A 5860-nucleotide genomic window follows, 5' to 3' on the forward strand; every position below is an offset into this window, starting at 1 on the left:
TCACATTGCGTAATAATTAGGATTTATTTTTGTATTTTTTATCAAAAAGTGACTATGCCATACATCTAGCAAATATTCACCACCTCTTTGAAAACCTTCTCAGTTGACCTTTAAGTATTTCTTCAGAGATTATAATTTTTCTTATAGTTTTTATTATAATCTCTCTAAAGAAAAATTAGATCTTACACCAACACATGTTCATCATCGTGATTTCTCTAATGAGACTTGCAAAATGCAACTTGCAACATACAACTTGAAATATGCAACTTACAAATTTGAACTTGAAACATGCAACATGAAACATACAACATGCAACTTACAATATGCAACATACAACTTGAAATATGCAACATGCAACTTGAAATATGCAACATGCAACTTGAAATATGCAACATGCAACTTCCAACATACAACATGCAACCTGTAACAAATGTGCTTGACAGGCCGTGTGTGTGTGTTAATGGACACAGGGAGTTTTGAGTGGCGCCTCTAATTGCCGTCAGTGATTGAGACGTGCGCTGCATATTATGAACTGCAACCGGAATATGTATGGGCTAGTACCGGTATAATTACACCAAAGTGTACATGTGGGAGGGACTATGTGTGTGTGTGTGTGTGTGTGTGTGTATGTGTGCGCGTGTACGTGTATGTACGTGTGTACTTGTATGCGTGCTTACTTTACGCAAAGTTGTCTGGATGAGTGGGTTGGCAGGTTTTATGTACACATGTATTTTTATTAGTTCCTTCACACACGACTATAACTTTCCCCCTTGATACTACATAGTCACATTAGCAGGGTACGTTTATGACTGCACTTGAGTATAGTTATGCATTTCTGTGGCGAGGTGACCTGCTATAATTCTTGCAACTAAAGTGATATACAGTCCCATCTCTCCAGCAGTGTGTGACAAGTCTCCTGCTCCTCTGGCTGCCGTCAGGCGATTTTATTCATCTCTCTGGCACCCTGTGTTCCCGGTAGATCACTTCTGTTTTTGGTGTCACTTCTTTGGCGCCAGAGGTCGTCTCTATGTCACCTTTGAATAACAACAACAACAACAACAACAACAACAACAACAACAACAACAACAACAACAACAACAATAATAATAATAATAATAATAATAATAATAATAATAATAATAATAATAATAATAATAATAATAATGATAATGATAATAATAATAATAATGATAATAATGATAATAATAATAATAATAATAATAATAATAATAATGATAATAATAATAATAATAATATAATAATGATGACGATGATAATGATGAAAACAATAATAATGATGATGATGATAAAGAGAGGGTGTCAGTTTGAGTTGGACTTGAACCTCGTGGGAGATTTGGAGCTAACAAGATATGTGAATAAGTGAATAAATAAATGAATGAATAATAAATACATAAGTATAGATAACTAGATAAATGAATAATTAGATAAACTAGCAAATAAATGAATAAGTAAATAAGCAAACGAACAAATGAATAAATGAATGAATAGATAAGTCAATGACTAAATAGGTATTCAAATAAAACGAAATAAAAGAAAAACTCGTGGTTTATTAGCTTTGCACGATAATATCTGGCATTTGCAATAACGAGCGTCTGTGCTCGATTGCAGGTGTTTACGTTTTGGTTTGAGGTAATTGACGTTCGTGGTTGATGTTTACGACTATGAAATGTTGTGGCGAGAAATTCTGGGGGTGGGAGAGGGGAGGGGGAAAGGGGCTAGAGAGGGTTAAAACCTCCCAAACATACACACACACACACACACACACACACACACACACACACACACACACACACACACACATCTGCCCCTGTTAGGAGGAGGCTGAGCTGTTTGTAAACTCTGGGATGGGTTTTCGTATGAAAAAGGGTTTTTTCAATGACAAGGACACGTGAGGGGAGCTTGACAAGGTTTGTCCCGAAGCAGGATGATTTATAAAGGTGGAAGGGAGGGAAGAGGGGGGGCCTAGGGGGGCTAGAGGGGGGCTGGGGTGCCAGAGTGTCAGCCTTAAGGTAATGAATGGCACCGGCACGTAGACGAACATGATCCATTTGGCATTTTCTTCCACGCTCCTCTGACAGTGCCAAGGCAGTGCAACTCACTCCACGTTGACTAGGATGAGGTTACCCACAAGTATAGAATCGCTGGTAAACTACAGCCCTTAACAACACCACCATCAACAACAACATCCGAATGGATGCCCCATCCATCCAAACCCATGCGATCTCATAAATCTAGTTTATTCTTCAGGGCGTTTCTGTGTATCGACTTAGACCTCTTGATTGGCGTTGGTCCTCTTGCTCTGTCTGCCGTCTGGCGATTTTATTCATCTCTGTCATTCGTGACCTAACGACGAAGGATTTCACCCACTTGATGACGCGTTAACCCAATTGGATAAAGGCTTGGGCGTGGGTGTGAGCATAGGCGTTCCACTCTGTTCCACTTGGTGTTGAAGCCGAGGTGGGCGAGCGGGCGTCCGAGCGGGCGGCGGGCGGGAACATGATGAGGTTCCTGTGATGGAAGAGACGAAAATGTGATGTGCCAAGGTGACGAACATGAGGCGAGACTGTGACGTGCCAACGTGATGAACGTGAAGCGTGAACGTGACGTGCCAACGTGACAAACGAGAGGCGAGAATGTGAACGTCGCGAGACGCTTGCGAGATGATGATATCGTCTACTTTACTGAAAGGACGAAACGGGGGTACAGTTGGCTCCACTTGTAACTACTACAGTGTTCGACGTCTTGTAGGGCATCTATGAGAAACATAGAACTCGTAGATCCCCGACATGTTTGAGTCTTGTAACTAAATACACTTATTCTTATCGGTCATGTGCCTTGGTGGCGTCATCGTAAGCGTGCTGGTCTTATTCGCTTAGTCATGGGTTCGAATCCCGCACTCATCCCCGACTCTCAGAGGTGACTACCTATTACCTGCCCCAGCAGTCCAAGCGTATAATTGGGCAAAGGCGACGGCTTCGGCCGCAGTTACAAATGCATTTAATTCTCATAACTCACATTTTATCTTAGTTTTCGCCGAAGGTAGCGAGTGATGTAGTACCTAGAAGTGAATCTAACTTAGTTGTTTCACCAGGGACACGAAACTCCCGATAAAGTGGAAATTTCGAAAAGATTATTACCCCCAAAAGAATCAAATAATTTATTTTTGAATTCTATGCGAGGAGGTACTGCAGGAATGAATGGAATAGTGTCATACCAAGAGAAAAAGCGGCATGGAAGGCGTTTAGGAGATCTCTGCCTTGTTCAAATGAACAGAATAGCAGAGCTGGGCCCGTTCCTCGGTGCGTTCTTATGTGCGTTCCTCGGTGCGTTCCGCTTTAGTTTGGCCGCGGTTAGCGCTCCCAAACAATTAAAGCTTAAGAGACAGGTTCATACCGAAATAAAAGTCCGGTAGGTCACATATATACTATACCAAATGAAAATTTGGTACGCCACATACTATACCGGCACCTATATTGCTTTAATAGTTTGGGAGCGCTAACCGCGGTCAAACTAAAGCGGAACGCACCGAGGAACGCACCTAGGAACGAATCCGAGGAACGCGCCCAGCTCTGCAAATTAGAGTTGTTTGTTGTTCGCCATTGCTGATTGGGGAATGAAAGATTCACTAACCATCCCTACGGGGTTATCACACTGAGCTAATTCTCCTTCATCATCCTACCTCCAACCTCCATTTGAATAACTAGAATATGACTTCGCTTACAGAAATCTAGACTTCTCTAAGAACATTTCAACTTTCTAACATTCGTATAGGTTTACAATCCCTTAGTCAATCATTCAACTTTGGTGTATATATAACGGGAAAGATACTTTGATATTTGGAGATTTGAAAAACAAAATATTGTAACCGAAGTCGTTTTTACTCAAACGAACTTTCAACTGAGGGTGTCCGTGGAAGCCTAGTGCGATAACCTCTTTATTTATCTTTTCCCTCTTCCACGACAATCCTGACCCGATATCCTCACCATTCCACAAGCATCCTTAACCGATACCATGTCCACACGACCTCATATAAGGTTCGAATCCCGCAGAATTGAAATGATCTGATGAGCCAGTAGATGCAGGGGCTCGGGGGAAAGCTTAAGTAAACACGAAGGGTTCTAAGGGATTGTGGGGGAGGTGGGGGGAGGTGGGGGGAGGTGGGAGAGGTGGGGGGAGGTCACCAGACTGTACTACTAGGGTGGGTGAGCAGGGGGGGCTCAGATGTGGGATAGTATAAGGAATTGATATCTCATTACTTAGTTGGCTGTGGCATAATGGCTGAGGGAGTGATATCACATTGACGGGGTATCACAGGCCACGTGCTGGTCCCTGGGGTATTGTGTGACATCAATGCGAGATGGGGAGAGGGAGCGGAGGAGGGTGGGAGGAGGGGTGGGGGTGGGGAGGCGTTTGCTGTCGGTGATTCTGGAGAGATTGGTTTAGGGGGAAGGGAGGGTGGCTGGCAGGAGGGAAGAGAAGGTCAAGTCAGGAGAGATGGTACAGGAAATGAAGTCGAATGAAGAAAATAGCTATACAGCAAAATCCAAAGAAAGAGAGAGAGAGACAGAGAGAGAGGGAGAAACACACACACACACAGAGGGTGGGGTGAGATGGAAGAAAAGAATAAGAAATGAATGAACGATGAGGAATAGACTAATCCACAATACCGGGCTTGAATGAAAAGTCAAATCTAATTACTTGTGACAAGAGCTACTATTCATAGATTGGTTATCAGAATGTGAGAAATCTGTTGACTAGACAATGGGTTTATTTCCAGCTAGGCTTACTAAGATTATTTCTCTTTATATTTCACTTAATCCCATCCATGTCGAGAAGCATTATTCATTTTATTCTGGCTCTCGCTAGAATGTAGCTAAAAAGTTCTTAAAGTGTTTAATACCTTTTAGCAAAAGAAAGGATTGAATATGTTTTAATTAATTCCACCCGTACAGAGACGAAATTATTTTATTCTGGCAGTCTCCATCCTATTTTATTCACCTCCCTATCGTAGGGGTTAATATACGTATGTTCATTCATATGTATGTGTAGATATCCGCACCGAATACATTATATGTGGTGCAGTAAATCTTCCCCAAAATATTATATATACAATATCAAAGCCGTGGACGGGGATGACGGCTGGTGCAGCGTCTGCTACGTACACTTTTTGAGCCATTAATGTTGTTTGACCTGATGATATATATCATATCTCAACAGTGTGTGTGTGTGCGTGTTCACAATAGCTGCAGATGACCCGCGGAACCCCCAAAAGGCAACTCCCGGGGAACGGCACAGGAGAGAAAGTCCCCTTTTGTTCTTGTCCTGTTGCCTGTGGGTGACAAAGAATAGAGGGATGACACCGGCATTGATATCAGACTAATACAAACACGTCACAATGGAGGTACGCCACACGCCCCGGCCCACACGCGTCGCACGCGCGCACGCACGCACGCGTACGGATTCACACGCGCGGGGATTGCGCACAGATGCACAACGTTGGACGGGACAGATTGTTGGTGTCACTGTTTGTATTGAAGAGACGGCCTGTCACAATGCATCCGTGTCCCTCCCCTTCCTGCCCCTGTCCCTCTGCCCCGTGTCCCTCTGCCCCTGTCACTGTATTTAGTTCTCCCCTTGCCCCTTTCCTTGACCCTCTCCCAGCCCTTGCCCCTGCCTTTACCCTTGCCCCTGCCCCTACCCCTAGTTCTCCACTTACTCCTTCCCTTGCATCTTCTATTGCCCCTGCCTTTGTCCCTACCCCTGACCCTTTCCCCTGCTCCTGCTCCTGCCCCTGCCCATTGCCCATGTCCCCTGCCCTTACCACTACCCCTACCCAACC

Source organism: Oratosquilla oratoria, chromosome 10 (genome assembly GCF_046742065.1).
Source record: "Oratosquilla oratoria isolate Oo_2021 chromosome 10, ASM4674206v1, whole genome shotgun sequence".
In the NCBI taxonomy this organism is placed as follows: domain Eukaryota; kingdom Metazoa; phylum Arthropoda; class Malacostraca; order Stomatopoda; family Squillidae; genus Oratosquilla; species Oratosquilla oratoria.